General features: G+C 40.4%; 1 long non-coding RNA gene across 1 annotated transcript; it reads left to right on the top strand.

Annotated features, from left to right (window-relative positions):
• Positions 1-27,665, top strand: LOC133076596 (uncharacterized). Its single transcript, XR_009697559.1, has 3 exons — positions 1-93; positions 15,908-16,432; positions 27,533-27,665. It is a non-coding gene; the product is annotated as an uncharacterized LOC133076596 (long non-coding RNA).
• The last annotated feature ends 234 nt before the right edge of the window (positions 27,666-27,899 follow it).

The raw sequence follows: 27,899 nt of genomic DNA on the forward strand, positions 1-27,899 counted from the left end.
TGGACCAGTGCGGCTGCGGTGGCAGTCACGCTGGAACCTGCTGATGGGACACAAGGACCACCAAGGCCGGGGACGCGATGCTGGCAGCCACCGGTGAGTATGCGAGGGGCCGGCCGGATGTCACGGGAGCGGGCCGGGGCCACCGGGAATGCGGGCTCCGCGGGGGATGGGTCACCAGGTCCTCTGAGAGCCGGGCCCTGCGGTCGCCTGGGGAAACGGCCTTGTGAGAGGACAGAGACGCTTCTTTAAAGCTCTGTGCTGCTGTAAGTTAGGGGTTCTTTTGGCGATTCCCACTTTGGGCCGCAGCCTGCGGTTTGCTGGGGAGGCGCCGGCTGCAGCCTTGCTAGAGAGATCCCCGCGGCCGAGATGCTCAGAGCTCCCGGCTTTGTCATTTTAATTCGCACCCCGGGCTGTGGGTTTGCTCACAAAGGGTCTATTGCTGTAATGCAGAGTGTGGAGAGCAGAGTGCTATTGAATAATAAAGCGGGATTCCCCAAGTGCCTTCTGGTCTAATTTATAGTAATTGTCCTCCTTGAAACAGCATGCTCGTAAATGATGCCACTTAATTGCAGTTATCTTAAGTAGTAATATCTGAAAATCCTGCTTTTAGTTGAAAACATTTTACCTAGTTATTAAATTTTATCTTAATAAGTGATCATTAAATTCTTAGAGCATCCCAGCTTTAACAGTAGCAACGAAAATCTCTCACTCTTTTTCTTAAAACAAGGTTGATACCTCGGTGAAGAGTGTTGGGTTTGCTTCTAACATGTCGATAGCTTGGGCTTTAATTTTTGTGTAAGTTTTGTTCTCTCTGTGTGAGGAAAGCCTGTTCATTTGAGTAAAAGGCAGAATGCAGGCCAAGCCCATACGCTCCCGGAGCTGAGGAGAGCTGCCCTGAAGTTATACTGAGGGGAGCTCTTACCTTTCCTCCACTGCAGATAAGCGATTGACACTTAATCCCATTTTATTTGTCACTTGAAAAGCAAATCTCTCACATTGTTTTCGGAAGTTATTCCTTGATAACCAGACACATATTAGGTTAATGCATGGTTATCATAACCCAGTGGTTTTACTTATGACTAACCAGCTGTCTTTCCCTAATCTTGCTGCAGTCTTCTTCACATCATGGACAAATGATACCCAGTTCCTTTTCCTCCTTCCTCCGTGGCCATCCCTTCATGTTTTCTTTACCTTCCTGGCTTTTCAGCTGGCCAATTGCCTCCTTTTCTGTGGAGGTCAAGACTCCTTCGGTCTCCCTTTCAAACAAACCATATTCCCATATTTTCCTTGTTCCTGGCTTGGTTTGTAAGATCTTTTCCATGATTAATATGGTTTTCTATTCTTCACATAATAGGAAGGAAAACCTGATTGACAGCCTTATTTTAAGACTTTTGGTTTACATCAGCAGCATCTTGTGTATTGCTGCTTGACACTGGATTTGCTCTCAGAAGCCTTGGGTTCAGATCTCAGCTCTGCAGCCCCTGAAAATCCACTCAACTTCTGTGAGCCTCAGTTCCTTCCTGTGTCAGAGATGATGGCAGTTGTTCACACAGTTTTCTAGGCCTGAAATGATCCAGTGCATCTGAAGGCACCGAGCACGGTACTTGGCACAAAGGTAGCTACTTCGCGGGTGTTTTGTCATTTTCTCATTCAGTCCACCCGTCCGTGGGGAATCAGGCTAAAGAGGTTTCTCAAACATTCTTGTAAATCTAGTGATTTGAATTGTCTTTGGGCACAGTGAAATGTGGATTATTTTTCCTCTTTTAAGGGCCCTGGTCTTCTTTCCTTCTACTGATTCACTGTGACTGCTGACATCCCGGAGCCAGGTGGATGGAAGAAATAGAAAGCATTTCGATAGGAGAAAGAAAAGGCATTTTGCTTATGTCATTAGGTGAATGATTCCTTAATGAATAGGTACGTAGGAGCCAAAAAAACTGTTGTCAAAATTTTAAATTATCTTTTTTTAAGACTAGACATTAATAAACCCCCTTGATAAAAATGGCAATGAAGAGTCCTTGTTGACTAAATTAAGATGGAGCTCAGGTTTTCACAATTATTTCCAACAGAACAATGCAAGCTGATGACAACATAACTGACTTTCAATTATAATACAATTTCAATTACGATTAGCATACTTTCAAGATTTTCCTTCCCAAATGGAGAGCCTAGGTAAAGTAACAAAAGATTTATTCATTAAGCAAAGAAGAAAATCCTTCATTTTTTGACAAGCAAAAATAAGTAAAGCATAAATTGCTGTTCACACTGGATAAGACCATGTTTAACAGTAAGAATGTACATAGTGTTATACAGGGATTGGGTTCTCGGTAATTCTATGTTTGTTGTTTTACTATTTATGCTTATTATTATGTTTTGTCGTTAATTCTTTAATAAATTTTTATTTTAAAAAATAAAAAAAAGAGGTTTCTCATACCATTTCACTAAAGGTATGATTTTTTTTTATTTTTAAATTTATTTATTTATTTATTTATGGCTGTGTTGGGTCTTCGTTTCTGTGCGAGGGCTTATCTCTAGTTGCGGCGAGCGGGGGCCACTCTTCATCGCGGTGCGCGGGCCTCTCACTGTCGCGGCCTCTCTTGTTGCGGAGCACAGGCTCCAGAGGCGCAGGCTCAGCAGTTGTGGCTCACGGGCCCAGTTGCTCCGCGGCATGTGGGATCCTCCCAGACCAGGGCTCGAACCCGTGTCCCCTGCATTGGCAGGCAGACTCTCAACCACTGCGCCACCAGGGAAGCCCCTAAAGGTATGAATTTTGAAATGATCTTTTCACCAAGTGCTTCTTAATCAGCTCTAAGTACAAAAAATATATTCAGCACTTGCTAAGGATCTCTTGTAAAAGTGATGCTGATATTTCCATGTTGCCGCAGGCATGTTCTACTGGAAGAGGAAAGGCCAATTTCCTTTTTCTGGCTCCCATCAAATCCTGTATGATGGCAGAATTGAGGATGATATTGACTGTCCGGCCATGAGTCCAAGTGAACGGTGCAAAAGGGTGCCGATTTGAAATTGGAACAATTCCCGTGGCAGTTCTGATCTTGGACAACCTGGGTGGGAACTTGCTTTTCATATTGCCAATCCCGTTACTGTTTTAGTTTCTATTTTGCGTGCCTTTCTCCTGGCCACCTTTGCTTTCCTTAAACTCTGCACTTAGCACATAGTGTCAGATTTAAGTCGAGGATGGCGCCATTGTGCCAGGAGACATAAGGAAGTTGGAAGAAACACTGGCCTGGGAATCAGAGGCATGGCTCTGTCTTGGCTGTGGCTTCTCTTTGTGCTAATGGGAAAGTCTGTTAACCTCAGCTCTGAGATAAGAGGTATGGTGTAGGCAGTCTTTAAATTTCCTTCAAGGCCTGGTATACTCCAGTTTATCACAATTATTGATCAAATACCACGCTTTCACGTATGTTGTCTCTCTTCATTTTCACAACAGCCTTGTGAAACAGGCAACCCATTTTGCAGATTATAGAATGTAAAATTAAAAGAGAGTGGAGCCCCGACCGTTTCTTATTTGTAGAAAGAGGGGGTTGACTGGGCGGTATCTAAATTCGCTTTTCTTGCTGGACATCAGTGAGCGCTCAGATTGCCAACTCTGTGTGGTGACCCCTGCACCCTGTGTGCCCTCTCAGGGCACTAAGAGGTCGTGGCGATGTGAAGCCCAGGATGCCATGGGGCTTCTCGGTTTTGTAAGGGGAAATCTATGGTCCACTTACAGCAACATGCCATCCAGACAAGCATTCGTTTTCAATATTCTGCTCTGGATGAGACCATGAGTCTATCCTCTAGTCAATAAAATACGGGCTCTGCAGTTCACATATCCTTTTCACGTGTTCTGAAACGACAACATTTTAAAATAAGTCAAAGCCGCCTGAATATTTTTATGCGTGATCATTTAAACTTCATAGATCTCCTTATTTCATTAAAGTACTAAGTGCTAGAGAGGAGTTTGTATTTGAATTTTTGGGGCATCTGGAATTTGTGCACTATTTCACCATATTAATAGAGGTTTAAGTCTTTCTCCTTGTTTTTTTTTTTTTTTTAATAAAACTTTTAGGAGATGTGGGGATGTATGTATGTGTTAGTTTCTGCTATACAGCAAAGTGAATCATATACATGTATCCCCTCTTTTTTAGTTTTCCTTCCCATTTAGGTCACCACAGAGCACTGAGTAGAGTTCCCTGTGCTATGCAGTAGGTCCTCATTAGTTATCTATTTTATACATAGTAGTGTATATAAGTCAATCCCAATCTCCCAATTCATCCCACCCCTCTCCTTGTTTTTAATGCAATAATACATTTAACCATTAAAAAAAGTCCTAATAGGGTTACCAGATAAATTACAGAAACTATTGCATGAGATAAACATAACCTAAAAAAATTATTTGTTATTTGTTTGAAATTCAAACTTAACTGGGCATATTTTTATTTGCTAAGTCTGGCAACCTTATATAAACAGAATCTTAATTGATAAATTAAATAATAGTTACTTTGAGCCTAAAGATATTAATTTGTTAGGTTTTTAAACTTAAAATATAAGTTATATCTAATCTTTATCAATTTTCCATAACATGCCAAACATTTCCCTGGGTTTATTTATTGATACTTTTGTTTATTAAATGTTTAAGTTCAATGATTATCGTAAGAAAATTCTGATCCTGAAGAACGTATTATGTACCACTCACCTTCATTTTCCCCAGAGGCCCGGCTAATGACTGAAAAAAAATACCCGAGACTCTAAATACATTTATTAGGAGTCAGGTAAACGCGGTTTTGAAAACGGACTCTACATCAGACTAGCTCTGATGCTTCATCTCTTGGAGCCTCAGTTTCTCCTTAACTGGGCCTGAGAATAATAGCTCAGTGACCCTCTCCCCTCCACACCTCTGGGATGAGATGGCTGGTGAGCAAAGTCCCTGGCAGGCTCCCAGAGAAACATTGGTTTTCAAGTGAATGAGTGAATGTTATTTTTCCCTTCAAAAAGCTAGATAATAATAATATTAGTCAGATAATATCAAAAGAGATGTATTTCAATCATATAATCTATTTTTAATATATTATTTTTAAAAGCTTTATTGAGTTATCATTCACATACTATACAGTTCACCCATATGGCATATTATTTTTATGTAAAATTTATCTTTGAAGATAACTGAGCTTTTAAAGGTAAACCTAAGACTCCAAGGAGTTTATTCCAGTGGTAACCCTTCCAAACCCATGCCTCCAACAATTAGCTCTGCCCGTCGACGGACCCAAAGCTGAGGCTAGATCAACTCGATTCAAGATATGCTATGACAGTATATATGTCTTTTATTACCTGGAAATGGGCCAAAGTGACTAAACTATTCATTCTTTATTGAATACCTTCTGTATCCATAGCCCTGCGTCTGACCGAGTAGGGGGGCAAAGATGAGTAAGACATTCTTGAGGAACTTTTTGCAAAGTGGACGAGGAAGATTTGTACAACATAGAAGGGATTTGGGACAGTAAGGGAATAATTTATACATTTTTCTTATTAAATTTGAGATACAGTATTTTTTCTGCTGTACATTCTACTGGAAATCTTCAATTACACACACACACACCCCCTCCCCCCCCCCCCCCCCCCCACTGATAAGTATCCCTTACCTTTAACTTCACTTCTGGGCTCTGTAAAGTGCATTTCTGTAAATCTTCCATTTCAGGGATGTCTACTTGAGGTCAAATAAGGCTATAGTGACCATGACCTTTTCTACAGTAGATTGTGCCCATACAGTTCTGTTATTAATGACAGCTGCAATTCTTGCTTTGCCTTACATTTTGGTCTATTGATTTATAGGGTGGATTAATCTGACTTCTCTGTTTTGCAAAGATGCCATGTTCGAGTCTGTGCTGACTCATGTTTTGTTCTGACAGCAAGGAGAGCAAGACCGTTATTCTGAGGGTAATTCCAGTGGAGGCTTTCTGTGGGCCCGGAGTCTGTCTGTATTGATTCCTCGTTTCTGTAACGTTAGGGACTTTCAAGGGTGAATTTTCAGCACGTCACAGAGGATTTAGCTGCCTGTGAATGCGTCTCATCAAACATGATGAAGAGTAATGTTGATTTTTAACTCCCAGCTTTAGAGGAATGTGTATCCTGTTGGCAGGAGATCGCTGAAGGCAACTCTGGCTCTAGTCTTTGCTATAAATAGGTGAAAAGACTGCTTCTAGGGAAACTGAAGCTTTCGTGACAGGTAGAGCTCAGGGGTCGATGTGAACTGTGAGGGGGGAGGGGCACCCTGAACGTCCCTGCTTCCTTAAGACAGGGCCCTTGGGCACAATGGCCATGAGTTAAGCCCTGGGTATCCGGCCAGTTTCCATTTCAAGTAGAGCAACTCAAAGAAATATTCACCCCAGTGAGTAAGTGGAACAGGCGTGTTTCTTTCCTGCTCCTTAAATGAGATCATATATGGTGTCAATGCTCTGAGGAAAGGCCAGGTCGCCACAATAGGGTGTTTTTGCTGGGAAGGTGAAGAAATCACTGGAGGGACACACTGTGCTTGTATTAGCCGTGGGCAGTGGCTTCAGGAGTCAAAGCCGAACGTGGGGATTTCACAGCTCGCCAGGGTGGGCGGCCAGGCGTGTTCCCTCGTAGCCATCATAGGGCACTGACTGTTTAGCCCCTGATGCGTGAGAGAAGGGCAGGGATCACTGGGCGAGAAGAGCATGAACATTTCCTGGCCCTTTGTGGGTGAGTGGATAGGTCACGAGCAAAAAGACTGGCATCCTGTATTTGCAGGACCGGCCTGCCGTCCATTAAGTACTTTTAGACACCGTTCAGGCTGGTGTTTATGATGACTCTGTGTGTAGATGGGGCATGCTGTCCTGTGTCACAGTGAGGAAGGCTGGGCACGGAGAGGTTATGTGACTCCCGGGTCGTGGCCTCGATTGAATTACTCTACCCCAAAGTGATATGATGGGAGCAGCTTCCTTCCCCTTTGGGGACCAAAGGGCAGAGAAGGAAATAATATTTGAGTGTCTGTATTGTGTTAGGTACTCAATAGCGGGATTAAGGTAAGAGATGGAGTAAAGACCTTAGTTTAAGTCCCAGCATGAGATGGTGCTTGACTTTTCTGGACACCAGTTTCCTTATCTGTCAAATGGAATTAATAATTTCCTACCAAATCACGAGGCTGTTATGAGACTGAAATAAGATAATATCTATGAAATCACTTTAACAAATTAAAGATACCATACCTCTACAAGATAACCTTACCATACTGCATTACAGTTTTACTATCAATAGCAATGCAACTGGGTACAAAATTTAGGATATACTAATTTTCTTGGCTGTGTTAATGAAATACGTAAACACAAAATTATCATGAAAGCAGTAAAGAAAAAAAAAAGACCCAGTTTTATCATATCTTGATTAATTTGATTGTCTTGTTGAGGAATTGTCAACTTATCAGTATGGATAGTTTGAATGTTCACATTTCTTATTTTTTTAAATTGCATCAGACTGCTGTTCAATCATATTAGATGCCATCAAAAGGCTACTAGCTTTTATCTTCCATGCATTGTTATTGTAAAGGATTTATAAAAGTAAATGTGTGATACACTGAAGCACTCAAAAATGGATGCATTATCAGATGAAGATTTATACACAAGAGAAGCATTAAACACATAAGTATAAAAATCTATATAGTGGTAGCCATATAATCAGTAAGGAACAAAACATTTCTGTAGTTTAATAAAATAAAAATGAAATAGAACTAAATATATGCTTAATTATAGGCAGAGATGAGTTCATATATCTGCATATGTAGAATGGCCACAGCACACCAAGAAATGGATGTTTGTTGAACTGAATAAACATGTGTGTGAAAGCATGTACTGAGAATCAAGAAAGACATTTTAATATTTCCTTGTCTACATATTTTGATCTTGAATTAGTACAAAGTAATCATGAGAATAAGTAAAACAATATATAATAAAGGCTTGTTTATTATAAATATAATAAACAATATATAATAAATAAAACAATATATATATAACAATATATAATCATGAGAGTAAGTAAAACAATATATAATAAAGGTTTTTATATATATAATAAACAATATATAATTATTTGTGAATGTTGATGCGCTCCACACATTTCAGTATTATTATATGAAAGCAGCCTGGTTTATTGTTGAAATCCCTTACCTGGGGGTCAAGAGGTCTGCTGGGGCTCTGTCACTTCCTACTGCCCTAGGAGGCTCTGTGATGGTGTGCACAGCCTCGTTCCCTCACACTCTGCCGGCAGAGCTAACATCTCTGTAAACTAACACCGACAGGTCCTGAGGACTTCTGTCATCTTGTCCCCTTCTCTATGCCTGTAGGGTGTGGGCGCATCCTCTAACCTCTTATAGCTTCGGACTCTTAACCTGTAAAATGAGGAAGCTATCTGGTCTACCTCTTTTATAAAGTTGTCTTGAGGATCACATGAAACAATGCATGTAATTGTAAAGGACTACACAGAGGTAAGGTACTGCTGGGGAAGAAGAAATTTTCCTCTTCCCTTCTAAGTTCTGCTGGCTGGTCTAAGGATGAAATTGACGTGAGACAGATTAAGATGAGAAAATCAGACAAAATTTTATTAACGTGTCTACATGGTGAGACCCAGGAACTGAGTAACTCGCCGGAGTGGCCGAAGCCCTCACCTTAAATACCATCCTCAGCTAAAGGCATGAGAGGAGGTTGGGAATAGGGGTTTGGGACTTGAAAGTGGAGGAAGGCAATTGACATGAAGATGGAAAAGCAAAAGTTTGGTGAATAACCATTTGCTGGGCTAGGCAGAGACAATGGGACACAGAGAGGAATGGTAACAGACAGACTGAGTGCATAATACAGTTATGTATGGTGATGTTCCCTTCCTGGAACACGTGCTCTGTGTTCTTTTAGGCAGTTCGTGGGAAGGTCAGAGGTTCTCCCTGAGTCTTTGGGGCCTTAAACATAATCAGCCTAAGTTTTTAAAAAATTAATTTTATTGAAGTATAGTCGATTTACAATGTTGTGTTAATTTCTGCAACACAGCAAAGTGATTCAGTTATACACATCCATATATATTCTTTTCCATTATGGTTTATCACAGGGTATTAAATATAGTTCCCTGTGCTCTACAGTAGGACCTTGTTGTTTATCCATCCTATATATACTAGTTTGCATCTGCTAATCTCAAACTCCAGATCCATCCCTCTGGCACCACCCCTCCCCCTTGGCAACCACAAGTCTGTTCTCTATGTCTGTGAGTCTGTTATATAAATAAGTTCATTTGTGTCATATTTTAGATTCCACATATAAGTGATATCATGTGGTATTTGTCTTTCTCTTTCTGACTTACTTCACTTAGTATGATAAATGGCAAATTTTGCTCCCCTACAGTGCTATTATTTAAATACCACATGCAGAATTTCATACTAATGAAGAAGGATTTATTGGCACCAAGTGGATCTTGGGAACCCCAAAGAATACTTTGAATGCTTGGGGAATAAGTTCTCAGGGAGGTTTCACAAGGGGCTGGATGCATGCCCTGATAACAGAGAGGTATTTAGGGAAGGAGTGGGTGCTACTCAAGTAGGCACCAAAAAATGAAGCCATGCTGTGAGGGGCGACCCTGTCTGCAAATCCCTTTTCTCTCCTTGCCTCCCCTCCCTTCCTTTCCTCTTCTTTTAAAATCTTATTACGTAGACTCTGTTACTCCATCTTTACCTCATTCTTAATGAACAGCTATTATGATAATAAATGAAAGATATTAAAGTTACTACTTCAAACAGAGCTGTCATTATATACTCTTCATCATGTTATAAACACTTTCAACATTATCCCATGTAGAAGACACAATATAGTACAAATTTAAATTTTATCATTTTAAAACGGAAATGCTATGCATAGGAAAGAGTATATATAAATTGGAGTCTTTGGCCCACTTTTCTTTGAGGTTGTATCTTTTTTTACTTTCAAGTTTGTTTTTTTTTTTTTTGATTGTCTGTGTGACAAATATGTTCTCCTGATTTATGTAGCTTGCTTTAGGTGAACAGAAGTTCTAAATTTTAATGTGGTTTGAATGTAGCCATCTTTTCTTCTACGGTTAAAGCTTTCTATTTGTTGTTTAAGGAGCTCTTCTCTACCCTGAGGTCATAAAGATATTGGGTTATATTTCTTTCCAGAAACTTTAATGTTTCATTTTCTCACTTATGCCCTTAATCATCTGGAATTAATACTTGTATGCAGTGCGAGGTACAGATACATTTATGTTCCAGGTGGATAAGCACTTGTCCGGGTAACATTTTTTTTAAAAATTAATTAATTAATTAATTTATTTATTTATTTATTTATTTATGGCTGTGTTGGGTCTTCGTTTCTGTGCGAGGGCTTTGTCTAGTTGCGGCAAGCGGGGGCCACTCTTCATCGCGGTGCGCGGGCCTCTCACTATCGCGGCCTCTCGTTGCGGCGCACAGGCTCCAGTCGCGCAGGCTCAGTAGTTGTGGCTCACGGGTCTAGTTGCTCCGCGGCATGTGGGATCTTCTCAGACCAGGGCTCGAACCCATGTCCCCTGCATTGGCAGGCAGATTCTCAACCACTGCACCACCAGGGAAGCCCCAGGTAACATTTTTTGAATGGTCCAGCTTTCCCCACTGAACTGACAAACACCTCTGTCATGTATCAAGTTTCTATTAATGCATGGATCTGTTTCTAAGCTTTCTGCTGTTTGATTGTTTCTGTGTGAATGCCATACCAACTTAGTTATTATAGTTTTATATTACAGTTTGCTATTTAGTAAAGCAAGTCTTTCCCCTCATGCTTCTGAAGGAGTGTCTTTCTTTATTCTTATCCCCTTGTTCTTCCATAAAACCTTTAGAATTTCAAGTTTCATTTTAAAAGGTTGTTGGGATTTTTTTTTTTTATACATCTTTATTGGAGTGTAATTGCTTTACATTGTTGTGTTAGTTGCTGCTGTACAACAAAGTGAATCAGCTGTAGGTACACATATATCCCCATTTCCCCTCCCTCTTGCGTCTCCCTCCCACCCTCCCTATCCCACCCCTCTAGGTGGTCACAAAGCTCCGAGCTGATCTCCCTGTGCTATGTGGCTGCTTCCCACTAGCTATCTATCTTACATTTGGTAGTGTATATAAGTCCATGCCACTCTCTCACTTCGTCCCAGCTTACCCTTCCCCCTCCCCGTGTCCTCAAGTCCATTCTCTATGTCTGCGTGGATGGACCTAGAGTCTGTCATACAGAGTGAAGTAAGTCAGAAAGAGAAAAACAAATACCGTATGCTAACACATAGATATGGAATCTAAAAAAAAAAAAAAAATGGTTGTTGTGATTTTGATTGGAATTCCTTTGAATTAAAAGATCAATCTGAGGAGAGCGGACATTTCAGTGATATTGAGCCTTCCTGCCCATCATATATATCTCTCCATTTTTAAAAGGGTGTCTTTTGTTCAAGTTTATAGATTTTCTATCTAAAATTTTTATACAAGTTCTTTTGTTATAATTATTCCAAGGTAACTTATTTTTTCTTGCTATTATAAATGGTCGTCTTAAAAACTTCCTTTTTTAAAAAAACTTTTGCTGGTGTGTAGAAGCGCAATTGAACTTTATCAGGAATATCATTAATTCTGTTAATTTGTCTGAAATTCTTTTCGACTGTCCCATCTGTGAATGGTGATGGTTTTGTCCCCTCTTCCTCCCCACTCCTCCTGCCCCTCTCAATTTTTTTTTTTTTTCCTGTCTTTTCCTGGCAGTGCCTGCAGTGAAATGTTTACTAGAAATGGAGATAGCCCAGTGTGAGGTTTGCCCATTAAGGAAGTTCCCATCTACTTCCTATTTACTAAAAGTTTTTTGTTTTCTTTCCTTTTTTTGAGAGGGGGGTTCATTAATGGATATTGAATTTTAACCTCTGATAAGTCCAATAAATTTGGTCATAAAGTATTATTTTTATTATACTACACATGCTCCATTCAACTTCTAATACGTATTTGGAATTTTTGCATCTATGTTCATGAGTAAGATTGGCCAGTAATTTTCCTTTTTCAGACTGTCCCAGTCTGGTTTAGATAATTGGATTTGGGAATATTATCAGTCTCATGACGTTATTTGGGCATATTGTCTGTTTTTATGTTCTCTGGTAGAATCTGTAGCTTTTAGAGTTGTTTGTTTATTGAATATTTGGTACATCTTACCAGTAAAGCCATCTAACCTAATGTTTTCCCCAAGGGGAGATTTTAAATATCAGTGATTGAAACTATTTAATATAGTATTGACTTATTTCTTGAATTAGTTTGGTACTTTATATTTTTCCAAGGATTTGTCCATTTTCAAAATTTGAAAATGCATTACCTTGAAGTTTATTTTTTAGGGAATTCCCTGGTGGTCCTGTGGTTAGGACTTGGCGCTTTCACTGCCAGGGCCAGGGTTCAGGGAAGTAAGATCCCACAAGCCACACAGCGCGGCCAAAAACAAAGTTTTTTAAAAAAAAATAATATTCTCTTATCTTTTTAATTTCTGATGCATTCCAACATTTTTTTTTTCTTCTTTGCTTTTATCTTGATCAGTCTTGCCACAAGTTGGCCAATATTATTAGTCTTTTTAAAGAACTAACTTTTCCATTGTATCTTTGTTTTCTATTTCATTAATTCTACTCTTATCTACTCTCAACCTTATTTTCTTTGAGTTTATCCCCATTACCTTTTTTTCGAAGTTCTTGAAATGGATACTTAATTTTTAGCCTTTCTTCTTTCTGAATAAAATCATTGAAGGCAATGAATGCCCCATAAATTTACTAATCCCCATTTATAATGAGGAAAGAGCAAGTCAAAGACTCAGTGTTTTTCATGGACACTTGTGTTTTCAACCAGAATTTAATAAGATTCCTTTTGTATTCCTTTTGTTTATTTTTAGAGTTGCCTTCTATTTGTGGAACGTGGTACTGGGTTTCCTTTTATAATACATTTATTTAAGTAGAGAGTCATTTAAAGAAAAAAAAATTAAGTAAATAATCAAACAGGTGGTACACAATAGGCCAAAGATCCTCAAAGTGGTATGTTGCATCTCAAATATGAGAAACATTATGAAATGACTATAATTTGGGACTGTTGTTTGGGAAACTGATGTTCCAGTCAACACACTGCCTTCTCTCATCCACATGCGTGGTCACTGGCATATAGTTATTCAACCGTAGATGATGAGTTCTGCACAATTAGAGAATAAGACAGGTCCTGGGGAGATGCACATGCACAACCAATCCAGTGTCTAAAAAAGGAAGATGTTCATAATAGAAGCGATATTAAAATTGAAGATTGGATTACTAGCGAGAGGTCATGAGCTGTTAGGACACGGTGATCCTTGGGACCCAGCACGGGTTCATGAAGCGCACATCTATATAATGCATTTCTCCCTTTGACAAGATTATTAGACTGGCAGCTCAGTAGTGGTCAAGGAGAAAGACCGTATCTTGGCTTTAGTAATACGCTGGGCAAAGTCATTGTATCCTGCTAGAAATGATGGCAATAAATGTGTTTGATGTACGTTCATTAGGGCGCAGAGTTATTTAGGAAAAACAATCCAAAGATTGTTTTTTTGTAATGAATGTATCATTGTCCATCCAGAGGAAAGTTATAATAATATGCCACAGGGCTCTTTGCTGTTTAGCAAGTATGTCAAGCGTGCCAGGTGATATAAAGTTAATTAATATCCCAGATGACAGAATACATATTTTAAAATGTATCCAGAAGCTGGAATTAGAGATGGAAACTCATGCAGTGCGGCTGGTGGGCATGGACGTGCAGTGTTCCACTTAGATCGATACTCCTATTTCCCGCTAATGTTCCTAGGGTGGCAGAACTTCCTGCGCGGATAACCCACGCAGGCTGCAGGCAAAGCCTTGAAAGTCTTCTTGCTCCAAGGATAGCCAATTCCAGATTTCCCTCGGAGGCTCATGTTTTGCCATAAACATTCATGTATGTTCATGCCTGCATCTGTTCAACAATACACGCATATTTTATGGTTTTCCTTAAAAGGATATTTTCACTGACAAAACTTTTGTTTTGTATTTAAAAGACATATTTGGTACTCAGCCATGAAAAGGAAAGAAATTGGGTCATTTGTAGAGACGTGGATGGACCTAGAGACTGTCATACAGAGTGAAGTAAGTCAGAGAGAGAGAAACAAATATCGTATGTTAACGCATATATGTGGAATCTAGAAAAATGGTACAGATGATCTTATTTGCAAAACAGAAATAGAGACACAGACATAGAGAACAAATGTATGGACACCAAGGGGGGAAAGGGGGGGGATGACTTGGGAGATTGGGATTGACATATATACACTATTGATACTATGTATAAAATAGATGACTAATGAGAATCTACTGTATAGCACAGGGAACTCTACTCTGCTCTGTGGTGACCTAAATGGGAAGAAAATCCAAAAAAGAGGGAACATATGTATACATATAGCTGATTCACTTTGCTGTACAGTAGAAACTAACACAACATTGTAAAGCAACTATACCCCAATAAAAATTAATTAAAAAAAGCATATTTGGATTAATTCCTATTCTCACAATTGTTGATGAGTTAAAAGTACATATACTTGTCTATAATCATAGAATTTTAGAGGAGTTGATAACTTAGAACACATTCTAATTCTCTCATTCTACAGATAAAGAAATCAATCCTGTTCTTCCACTTTATTATACATAATGTCTCTGAATCTGAGCATTTCAAATTGAAGAGTCCAATTTTTAAAATCCATTATCATACCAAAGGCTTCCATTCTCTTGCTACTACAATTCCTTAGTTTAATTTTAATTCTTAAATTTTAATTTAAAATCTAGAATTATTCTAATTCTTGACAGGAGGCAGTCAAATTTTTTGATATATGATTTCTTATAAAAGAATAATAAGATTTTGGATTGGTTTGTTTCTGTTAATCTCACTCATGGTGCCTAGGAATATTTTTATTATAGCAAGTCACTAGGGAAGTGTTTGGGGAAGAATTTGCAGTGAGTTTTGAGTTTCTTCCCTGGGTTTTAATGAATCCAAGAATCTATAGTGTTCTAAATATAGCTTAGATTATTATCTCTACATTACTTTTGTCCAAAAGGAAACATTGCTGGGTAGCAAAAACAGAATAAGAAGTCAGGAACTGGTTTTCCCATTTTCAGTCCCTCACTTTCTAGTCGAGGATGCTGAAGCACAGCAACTCACCTTCCTGCTTTAACGCACTTCTGTCTCTATCAAAGAACTGTGATAATGTCTAAGAGGGCGCCTTGAAAATTATAAAGAATTTGTAACCATGATACTTATAGGAGTGGGTAGAAAATTCAATTTCATTATCCCTCTGGCTTACCATTGTTTCAGTTTGTCATTTTTTTCTTCTAGTTTATTTCTTAAAATGTTAGACTGTTGCAGGCAACAATGGTTATTAAGCATATTACTAGTAAAATTTCTTCTTCTTAAAAAGTAGATGTTTCATTTTCAAACATGAGCTATAATGTGTAAAGTCATAGGCTTGGATCTAGGGGTATTGTTCCTGAAAAAAGGCACATTGTGGGAAGCACATATTCTACTTGGAAGAAGCCGGGGAACTAGAGGGATGAGGAGAAATGCGCAGGTAGTGAGAACATGAAACTAAATTAAGTGGACATGTCTTTATTTATAGAGGCGGCCTTGTGTGGTTACGATGTGTGTCTGCCGGTGGTGAGGGGAAGGCTAAGTGCCATGCTACTTGGCAGGGCTGTGGTGCAACCAGCAGTTTATAATTAGAAAGTCCCTGTAGCTCAGAACCATGGCAGTCTTCCACGAGGAACTGCATTGTCAGTGCCTTTACTTTGAGTACTTTCCCCTACCCCTTCCTTTACCCTTCCTTGATTTTTCTTTCAGGAGCCCAAAAGTGATGCCAAGATGCAGGTATCACAGGAACAAGAAGAAAGGTGCTCGCCAAGGAGTACTGCACGTCTGCTGAGATAAGGGTGAGGAACACGGAGCCCGAGAGCGTCTACATATCTTTCCCAACTCCTTCAAAAAGAAATACGGAAGATTCTCAGATGAAAATAGCTTATCTTTGCTTTGGGGAAAAGCCAAAACCCATTAGCTAATCAATACCATTTTACCTTAAGAACATCTGTGGTTTGTTGGGTCAGAAGGCGTAACCCAAGGAGGCAACACTTTGAGACTGGAGAGTCATACTTTAAGGAACACAAACACAAAACATAGCAACGCTTTCGGACGTCAGATGATGAGTGGATGCTGAGGGGAAAACGGCCTTTTCACTGGCCAGGCAGAGCTGAACTGGAGTACACGCTTACAGGAAACACAAAGAAAAGACTTGGAAGAAAGAAAAATATTTTCATGGTTTTCCCAGACAGATATTCCAGGCCAAGTGATAATGGAGACCAAGGATAATAGGTAAATGAGTTAATGTTTTAAGTTACAACACTTTGCACTGTGATTTTAAGGCTTATTGGGTTTTCCCATATGAAACATATGTTGGCAAAAACAAAGGAAAGCTCTTCAGAGGTAAAAGTGAATCAACCATAGATACACTGGTTCTAATGGGAATTGTGCAGATAACACTTCAAGCCGTGGTTGACAATCACTCCTTACATTTCTCTATACGGTTTTGGATTTTGTTTCCTGGTGTGGCTCTTACAATGGACAGTTGACTAGATGTATCCTGTTTTCTTCTTCGTAAAATGTATATATTGGTGCCTTTCACTGGCCATATGATTATTTAGAAAATATTAAATAACAACTGTGAAGTACTTGGAGTTGTATCAAATAAGCTGAGAGAAGAGAGAGAGAGAGCTCTCTGCTTTTCCTTTATAAACTATGACGATAAAAGATAACATTTGCTCCTTTCCTCAAATTTAGTTGCTATTTTATGAGAACATATTTTATAAGCTTGAGGGTTTATGCAAAAATATAGTATCGGTGTATATTTATAATTACCCCTTAAATTTCTCTGTGCTCTTCTTTTTTCTTAAGCATATAACAAAATACTCTTTCACTGGTTTTTGATGGCTGTATTCAAATAGTGTGTTCAGTAATTCAAAATTTAGGGCCACAGAGACCAGGTAGGGCTTCACATCTTGTAACCCAATGATGTCAATGAATAAAAAGATTTTTTAAATTTGGCTTTCCAAATTTGAAATATTGAAAAAACCCAATATTTGTTTTTTTTTCTTTACCTTTTGAAAATTTTTATTCATTAGACAGAGGAAATAAGTGTAACTTTTTCAAAATAACTTAACCTCTTAACAAATCGGGATTCATTTTGTGACTGATTGTCATTCAAATGTGTGGTTCACACAGGTATAGAGACTACTTAATGGGTCTGACTTTTACTGACAAGTTGGAATATTTGATTATTTCTAATATTATAAGAAGTCACCTGAGATGAATTTTCTCACTATTTCTGATGCTAAATTGTTTAAGCTTGAAAGAAGAACCCTCATGTAGCATCATATGTGTTATATCACAGTATTTCTTTGGATTTTTTCTTTTTTTTACCTTCTAAACTGCTTCCATGTGGTGCTTTTCTCCATGTAGTTTTGAAAGTAGATGTTTTTTCAAATTAAAGGTGACCTCATTTACATTCAACTTATCAGTTGGCTGATTTGTTAGAAATAATTTCATTTATAAATTTATTTTAAATAGCAGTGATAACATAGACTCATTGATGCTGACACTAAGTATACATTTTCAACAACCAGGATTGATTTGAAGCATCTAACATATAGTGAAAAAAACCAACAGATTAGATGATCTTTGCAGTCACTAGGTGATAAAGTCTATTTACAGCTAGAACAAAGTGTAAATTAACTTTGAGAATATCTTTGCAGAGATTTACATCCTATAGGCTTTGGGTACTTTAGAATTTCCACAGAACTTATAATTTACTTAAAGTGAAAATGTCAGTGACTGGTTACAGCAACATTTATGAATACATAGAGCAGAGTATATGGGTTGATAATCAAAGCATCAACCTATAAACACATTTTTATTAAGACACTTAAAACCTGTCTTATTAAGACCATTACTATGTAAAACTTGATTGTCTGGTCTTTTTGTCCCTGGGGCAAGATAATGAGTTTTAAAGCTATAAAGGATCCGGGGTGGGCTTGATCTCTGGAGCACTGTATCCCGAGTTCTCAGGGGCATGTGTGGGCCGTGGGCCTTGCTCTGAGCCACTGCATTAACACACAGAGCTTTCCCAGGGAACTGGCTTTAGGCAAGTATTTGGGGAAAAGAAGTTAGATTATCTATGTGATAAGCAATATAAAATGTTACGCTAAGATAAAAGCAGATATATTATTGACTATACCATCTGAACATTAAACTAAAAATTGAGTTAGTCTCACTTGTTGAAGGCTGCTTTGGGATTGGTTCCCTTCCATTGCCTTCAGGGGGACTCTGGAGTGTCAGTATGTGACAGTGCAAAGAGCAGGTTCCAGGATATGGAGGGGTGGACGAGATTTGGGGAAACCAAAGCCCCCTAGGATGCTAAGGAAACAGTTCTAGGTACATGGTGCTAAAAGAGCTTGGTCCATTTGGGGTTGATTCAGGCTGGTGACAATGTCTAAGAGGTCCTATCTTAGTGTCTCATTTGATGGATGAGAAAACTGAAGTTATGTGACTTGTTCAAACTCATAAGGTTGGTTAAAGAAAAAATTATCCTGATACTTGTTAAAATGGTAAGGAAGATTTTATTTAGGACTTGACACCAATTGCAATTGTGGAGGAGATCTGGCTTAACTCATAATACAGCAAAGACAGCTAGGTAGTTATAGCCAGTGAGCCGAGAGAGGGGGCCAGTGGATGGCAAATTAATAAGAGGAGGCATCCAGGGTGGGGAATTCCAGCTAAACCGGCTTGACAGGGTACTTGCTGAAGGCAGGCCAGGGTGATAAGGTATCAAGGGTCGGGAGGAGGACTTTGGTTAGCTGCGGGGGTTAATCAGATCTCAAGGGTGAGGAGATTCTTGCTAAACTGACAGCAGGATTCTTGCTAAAACTGGGCTAGGCAGTTCAAAGACAGAGCCCGAGGACAAGGCCTAGTTGAAAAGAGGGCTCAGAGGAGCCTTCTAAAGTTTGGCCAAGTGGAGAGCCCTTGTCAGGTTCATGCCCTGCCACAACTGCACCAGTGCTATCTTCCTGCAGGGTCCAGCCAAGGTGTTGAGTGTCCATCTAACCAGGGAATGGCAGTGCAGCCCTTTCAGTTAGGATCCTCCAGATGAACTGTTACCGATCCAAACTTGGATCCACTCGCCCACACGTCGTAAAGCCAGCGTACTGACCCCGCAGTTGTGGTGAAGGAAAAGTGCAGCGTTTATTGCTGGCGCCAAGCAAGGAGTCCAGGCAGCTAGTGCTTAAAAGGCCTGAACTCCCTGAAGGCTTTCAGGTAAAGGTTTATAAAGACAGGGGGAGGGAGGGGGCTTGTGGAGGGCGTGATCAGCTTGTGGACGTTCTTCTGATTGGTTGGTGGTGAAGTGATTGGGAGTCAACATCATCAACCTTCTGGTTCCAACAGGTCTGGGGTCTCCATGCTTGTGGGCAGCATGCAGTTAACTGGTGGGGATTTAAGTATCTGCAAAACAGCTCAAAGGACATGGCTCAGAATATCATCTGTAGCCCTGGAGGAGGAACTAAAGGTCCTTGACTTTGTTTAATGGCTAAACTATTATTATTTTGTCTTGCTTGACTGTTTTCCTTTCTTTCTGCGTTTTCTCACTTCTCTGATTAAATTTACTCTTTGGAACTGGGGGAAGGCCTAGGAGGCTATAGTTTTTCTACAGACAAGAGGCAGGCAGAGGACTTGGTGGGGGTGGTCTGTTCCGGGAAGACCCCACAGAGTTCTGCTCGCTACAGAAGCTCTGTCCTTAAAGTCATTCATTCAGCTAACACGTGTTGGGCATTTATTATGCCTGGTCTTTAGAATATGGAAGGGAATGAAATGGATGTAGATACCGACTTTTGTGACTTTTCCTTTCTAACAGAGGAAGACGGTACACAGTAAACATAATACATAATTAAATTATATGGTACTTCATACAATGGAACAAAAGGAACAGTGGGCAGGAAAAGGAGGTGGGAGTCCGATGGGGTGTTGTAGGAACGTGTGTCACAGTTTTAAATAGGATGCTCAGGAAAGACCTCTTGGAGATGAAATTTGAGCAAACACTTGAAGGAGGTGAGTGAATTAGTCATAAGCTATTTAGGGGAAGAATGTTCCAGACAGGGGAGCACGTGCAGATCCCGTAGGTGGGCGCTGCTTGGCACGTTCCAAGAACAGGGAGGAGACTGGTGTGCTGGCGGGGAGGGACTGAGGGCCAGGGAGTCGAAGTCATGGTTGAAGAGGAAGCCGTGAAGGAGATGGGGACCCACTGCAGGGAGTGACACGGTCTGACTTACTTTGTAAAAGGGTCCCTCTAGCTGCTGTGTGGAGGGCAGGGGTAGAGGCGGGGAAACCCATTATGGTTTGCTGTCACAACCCAGGTGAGAGATGATGGCAGTTCTGGCCAGGAGGGCTGTGTGTAGGAGGCCCTTACCTGACGGCTCTATGCTGGTTCATGTGTCAGTCTGTCCAGGGAGGCTGGGAGAATGTCCTGACCACCTGGCAGTGTCGGAATGTCATTTAAGATGAATGTCGACAACCTGATGAGGATCTTGCCAACAACAATCGGTTCCCTAATTCACCAGTACCTCCTGGGTGTCCAGCAATTCAAGTTGATTCCAACACTAACTACCCAGAGTTAGCACAGACCCCACGGTTACAGGCTCAGTCCTGCGGGATCGCCTTCACTTGAGGTGCCAGCAGGGACGGGATCCCCAGGCTACCCCGACTACAAATTCAGGGATTCCCAGGACCCCTGCCCTCAGGTTCAATAATTCACTAGACTGACTCAGAACCCAGAAAGCTCTTTACTTATGACTACAGTTTATTATAAAGAATACAACTCAGGAACAGCTCATGGCAGAGATGCATAGGTCAAGATTTGGGGGCAGCAGGTGTGCAGAGCTCCCGGGCCCTCTCCAGGTGCACATCCCATCCCAGCACCTCCATGTGCTTACCAGCCCGGAAACTCCTGCAGCTTGGTGGTTGTTCCAGAGTTCCCAGCTAAGTGTCATCATGTTGGCGTGATTGATTAAATCAATGGCCGTTGGTGGTTGAAGTCAATCTCTAGTCTATCTCCCCTCCCTGGAGATCAGAACGGGTCAGAAAGTTCCTACCCTTTAATCATGTGGTTGGTTCCCTGGGTGAACAACTCCCCTCCCCACCCCCATCTGAGGCTACCTGGGGGCCCTGCCATCAGCATACAGAAAACCCTCTTATCACTCAGGAAATTCCGAGAGTTTTAGGAGCTCTGTGCCAGGATCCAGAGGCAAAGACCAAATATTTATTTCCTATTATCCCATAATCGAAGTAACAAAGATTCAGATGAGAGAGCAGAGTCCAGTCTTCAGGAGAGCAGGCAGATAAGCTGAGTCCAATTGTATGAAAACTAAGCCCAGACAGGGAAGAGCAGGTGTGCAGTAGAGGGCGAAGCAAACCTGCCAGCCCTGACTTCTGATGGAGTCATGGATTTGGTGGCAGTAACCCCGGAATAGAGCCAGGGAGGTAGAGTCCAAAGAAAGAACAGTGGATTAGCAATTATTCCACACCTCCTAGGTTTCAATAGCTTGTGAGTATAAATAAGGTCAATTAATATTTACACCCATGTCTCCATGGCTCCAGATCTTCACCTGTTGGTAAGACCTTAACCTCCATGCTGTTCTTGTTGGCTTAAATTCTTCCCCAGCTACTTCTGGGTGTCCTCAGGGCGGTGACATCTCCTATGGGCCCAGGAACGAATTTGCTCACGTTCTTTCCACTTGAGCCTCTTGGTCAAGGGCACTTGTCATGACCCCTGCAGCTGATGCCTCAGTAAGACTTTATCCCAACGGACTCCCTTGGGACCAAAGTGACTGCAACCTGTGGATGGTAGGTCGGGAAGAGGAATGGCTTCTCCTCAAGCCCGTGCTGATTTTGTTTCCTAGGAAAGAGGCAGTGCTGCATGGACTTATTCCCATTCAGTATTTCATGGCACTGGTTCTTCACCTTCTGTCCTCATAGGCTCCAAACCGGTCCTTCGTGTGTGGCCAGAGAGGGGAGGATGGTTCCCATCCTGTCCCTTCTATGTCTTCTCTTTCCTCTCTTCCTTAGACACCTACATCTGCATCCAAACACAACAAAACCAACTCAACAAACACCCTCCCAGCTCCTTTAAGAGAAAACAAATTGTGTAATGGGAAGAGTATAAACTTTTGAGCCAGACATAACTTGGTCTGAATCCCATTTACTAGTCATGGAGCCTTGAGTAAGTTACTTCTTTTCATAATATGGGGAAAATAATGCCTATAATAATGTTAGATCAGAGACTGTGAATGTAAGACACTTGTGTAGTACCTGATGTGGAAAAAGGCACCATTGCTCTCATCCCTCCATCCTCCAGAAACCAGCACTGGTGGCTCACCCACAGTCCAGAGCATCTGTCATCACGCAGGTGCCCCAGGAACGGTGCTGCCACCACCATCCCAGCCTAATGAGCAGTTGCAAACCCGTCTTTCTTGTCCTTCTTGGTTGGTGGTGGGGATTTCTGGCCAGAGGCCCAGAGCAGGGTGGAGAGTGGGTCCATGGGACAAAGGGAAAGTATTGGTGTATGTGGAGGGGTGCTTGGGCTTTCACCCTCCTTACCTGGAATTGACAGAAATCCTATGCTTGGCCTTGGTACCCCTCTACCTTGTGATAAAAATTTTATCATGAGAAATTTCAGGCATCCACAGAAGTAGGGGGAACTATTACAATGAACATCCATATAGCCAATGGGCAGATTCAGTGATGATGGAAATCCACCACATTTGTTCATGACCCTCTTTTTCTTTGCGTCAGTGTGTTAAAGCAAACCCTAGACGTCTTATTTTTCCCTGGTCTTCGTGGCAGGGCCCTGGGTGTACAGCTGTGTCGGGGGGCACTTCTTAAACTGCAGGGTGGTCCTCCGAGGAGCCCCAAGTGCTGCTCCGCTCCAGGCAGGTTCCTCTCGGGGAAGGAGGGACTTGTGTGCAGAGCCGGGGCAAGTTCGGCGCAGTCACCAGAAGGCACAGATGGGAGAAGAGGAACAGTCACAGCCATAGAAACACATGTGTTATTTAACATTCATGGCTGTGGGAATCATTGCCGTTTAGACACTGCTTAGGAAGGTCCCCTTCGCTGAAAAATCAACTGGTAGCTTTTTCTTCGGAATAATAGAAAGTTAACTTATTACCCAGCATGAAACAGGATTTTAAATTATCTCATTTACTGAATCTCCTGGGGAGGGGTCCTGGGGGAAGGAATCTCATATAGAAGTGATAGCATAGAGTCAAATCGACTCAAGATGATTTTTTTAAATTAAGCAGTAGGCAAAACGATTTATATGTGAAACTTTAATATAAATGGTTCTCATTTCTAGTCTGTTATGATTGAAAGCAGTAGCCATCGAAAAACAGTACAGAAACAAAACGCTAATTCTTTTCAGAGGCAAACTCAATCTGAAAGCTACAGCACCTCCTAGACCAAGTAAATAGGTGCTGTAGAAAAAACCCTCAAAGAGTGAATAGAAAAAAACAAAATCCCTAGAACAATCGTAGAAAATATAAAAGACAGAAAAGCTGTATAAAAGTGATGGCATATGATTGTGCCATCTGGTATAGGAAGGCACAGCCAAACCATTTGACATTTTGACGTAAAGTTAAATTGCTACCTGCTCCCCACTGCCCACAAAAGGGAAAACAATGAAAAGGAATTGACCGTTCTCATGTTGCAACAAAGTGGTGGCTGAATGCAGAGTCCCGAATGAATGGATTTCAGACAGTATTTAATTTGTTCCTTTCACCTGCATGGAGAAAGATGAAGGCAAATGTGTTTTTTAAAAGACAATGATGTACTACAGACCCGTCATACATGTTTACCATACCTTTATTTTTAACTAGGGAGGGCTTAGCTTAGAGCTTCAGTCGAGCCCCAGAAGGAGAGGAGAGAAGGTTTGCAAGGAGGACGCATGTCTTGCAGATATCGTGTTAAGTACGGAGGAGGCAACTGATGGCTTCTCTGTCCACTGCTCACAGCCACTGAAAAAGGCAAACACTGGGAGGGTCATCTCTATGTCTGCACTTTACTAATAGTACCTCGTCATCATATTCTTTGGATCCATAGGTCATGTTACAATAAGAGATGATTAAGAACCCTTGTTCCCTATTCTGGAACAGGAAATTGTGACCATACATTTTTAGAGTAAATACCGTGAATGTTACCGAATTTACTTACAATTATTTAGTGAAGGCTGCTCAAAGGGTTAGGTTAGGATTAGCCCATTCTTTCAATTCATAGCGTGGATTCTCCCTGGATTGAGTTGTCTCAGCCTTCTGTGTCCACTCAGTTGACTGGTTAAGCCATGCCTAGCTGTTGGTGCTTTTTTTTCCCACTTTAACATCTTTAAAACAGAATGTCCAGGGAAATGTGCAAAAAAGGTACAACGATATGAGCATGGCTGCAGGGCTCTGGGAGGATGCTCAGGAAGGAGGGGGTGGGGCAAGGCAGGAGAGGTGAGCCTGTCTCTGAAGCCTTTGAACTTGAAGCACTGAGTGTAGTTATGCTGCGGAAAGGCTCAGTCGTGCTTCGTTATAGATCAGCTCGGTGGCAACAGGAAGGATTCGTCGGAGGGGAAACGATTTGGGGCAGTGAGAAGAGCTGGGACCCTGACCTAGTGGTCTGAGTAAAAGAGGGTAAGGACCTGAACCAACAGGAACAGATGGAGGGAATGGATTCAAAAGGTGTGATAGGACTGAGCACTTCGACACGGTGGCCGATTGGATGTGTAAGGAGAGGGTTTGCAGAGAATGACCAGCATTTCTTTCTTGGAATATTTGTTTTGCATCTATAATATCTTCAGATTACTTAACCAAAAAGGGAAAATATTTAGAAAACAAGAAAGTGACCAAAGGCTTACAAGACAAACACACATGTAACTTTCGTTGCTAAGGACATTAAATATGTGTTTTCTGAACTACATTCAATTGCCCTTAATAGTTTTCCACTGATGAGTTTTTAATGTAAATTACTTAGCCATTATAGTTATAAAGATTATGGAAATAGTGAACAATCATACGGTTTGTTTTTAGATTTGGGTGAATTCTGAAAGAAAAACTGTACATTTGAATATTATTCTACCCTTTCTCTATTTAAAAATGTTGTCCCTGCTGCTTCAGAAATATTCATTTTTAGAAGCAGTCAGTAAATAGACATCTTCTTTTTCCATTTTATAACTATCTAATTTATCCAATAAAATCCTATCAAGAGACAATTTGAAATGGTTCGGGAAATGAGCAAAAATGTAGGATTTTAACAGATGAAGCATCTGTTCAATTGCAGTAATCATGTAAAATTCAGTCATTTTGGTTTTTTATGGATTCATTCCCAATTTTCCTTAAAAAGCTCTCTTGACCTATTTCTAACTAGCATTTCCTTTGTGTCCCCTCCAGTAGTGGTTGCCTGCCAACTACTATCATGGTTCTCCAAACAGCAAATGCATGAAGCCGTTCATGAACCCTTCCGTGTGAGGAAGGCTGTAGCATGCTCCTATTTTTATATAAAGCAAAGGGAAAAAAACAGAACATTGTTTTTCACAAATTCACAGATCTGTAATTTTGTGGACACAGTTTCTGTGATTCATATTTTCAAGTGATTGTCGCGCTGACTCTGCACAGAGATAAAACAATGGTCAGCTTTTGAGGTGATCATTCATTGACCTTATTACTCCAAGTCCAAATATTTAGACATTAGATAAATAAGAACATGTTTTTTTATTTTTAAAAATCTTTAATGAATGTAAGCAAGAAATGTTAAAAATAAAATATGACAAAATAAAAAAGATTCCATTTTTCATAAATAAACTCATTTCTCAAATACTTCTGATCCAAAGGATGTTAGTTTAATCAAATCATGGTCTAGGGATCCTATCTGAGACACTGCTTAACAACTAAACATAGGGGAGTGTATTTTTACACAAGTAACTCAATTGGCTATAATTAACTGAAAAGAACTAGTGAATTGTAAAAACTCACCCTTTTTGCTGTCTATATCTATATAAACATATAGATATGTCTATATCTCTATTCTGTAATTCATGCTTATATATTTATCACATTTATTTACTTATTTACCTTTAATTTTTATTGAACTGTAGTTGATTTACAATGTTGTGTTAGTTTCAGGTGTACAGCAAAGTGAATCGGTTATGCATATACATATATCCACCCTTTTTTAGATTCTTTTCCCATATAGGCCATTACAGAGTACTGAGTAGAGTTCCCTGTGCTATACAGTATGTCCTTATTAGTTATCTATTTTATATATAGCAGTGTGTATATGTCAATCCCTATCTCCCAGTTTATTTCTCCCCTCCTTTTCCCCTGGTGACCATAGGTTTGTTTTCCACATCTGTGACTCTACTTCTGTTTTGTAAATAAGTTCATTTGTACCATTTTTTAAGATTCCACATATAAGTGGTATCGTATGATATTTGTCTTTGTCTGACTTAGCATATTCATTCAAAAGTGTTTTCCAGCACGTGTGTGAGGGCTTTTGTGCTGCCTACATCCAGCCAGACTATAAAATTGCCATGTGCTTGAAAATACAAGATTGTAATTAGCTCTTAGGAGAGATTTTAGGGCACTTTTATCCCTAAAGCATGCTGACTGTGTGAGATTTTTAGAATCTCAAGCAAAGTGTTTCCCTTTTACTTCAATTCTGGGGAGCAGTATAGAATAAGGAAATTGAATGGAAACCTGGGTTCCAGTCTTGACACTTGGCATTTGCAAGGAAATCTTAGACAAATGACTTACCATCTCTGGGTCCTGAATCCTGATTTATAAATGTGGTTGATAATGTCTTCTTTGTAGATTTACCTGGGAATTAAATATGACAGAGGGTGTGAAAGATTCAGCATGTGGTTGGTGATAAATGAATACAAATGAGTATTGTTCTAATTGGTGGAATATTTTTCCTTAGAGTGAACCCCAAATCTGTCTCTGGAGCCACAGAAATTTTTATACATGAAAACCATTCTCTTATTTGAACGGTATAACATGTACCCTGGAGTCATGTTTTCCCCAGGATAAACATCTCTATTAGCACCAATAACAACCCCATATGGGGGTATGGACAGGGTATGGGTTTGCACGGAGTGGGGTTAGATCTTGGCCCTGTGTGTGGTCTGGGGAAGTTATAACCTTTCTGAATCTCTTTTTTAAAAAAATCTGTAAAATAGAAATAAAAATGCCTCATAGGATTTTAGTGAAGATTAAATTAGAAGTGTTTGGTGCCCAGTAAGTGTTTCATTATGGCAGGTATTATTATTATGTGTGGTTTTGTATTTCTCACCATCGCAATGACTGCTTTAAGTGAACCATGGTCTCTGTGATACGATTTCAGAGGCAGTTGGGTGACTCACCTTCCCAAACTCTGAACCTAGTGCCCACACAGCAACAGAAATATCCTTGAGAGAGAGGAATAGGCTGCAGTGCCTTCCTGCTGGAAGAAGCAAGCGGGGATCAGAGGAGACAGTGCCATGGTATCGAGAGGGATACGTCTTGTTGAGAGTTACCCCGTGTGCGTGGTCTTCTCCAAAGAAGGTTTAAAGAGATGGAAAGAAAAATAAATTCTATTTCTAAACACACACAGACACAGGGAAATGCACCTGAAGGGAATCCCAGGGCCACTTTGGAGTGGGACTTCTCGTGAGCAGGAGGGCTGTGCCTGGCAGGGAAGCAGATCCACGACGGCGTGAAGGATGGAGCTG

Source organism: Eubalaena glacialis, chromosome 16, assembly GCF_028564815.1.
Source record: "Eubalaena glacialis isolate mEubGla1 chromosome 16, mEubGla1.1.hap2.+ XY, whole genome shotgun sequence".
Taxonomy (NCBI): Eukaryota; Metazoa; Chordata; class Mammalia; order Artiodactyla; family Balaenidae; genus Eubalaena; species Eubalaena glacialis.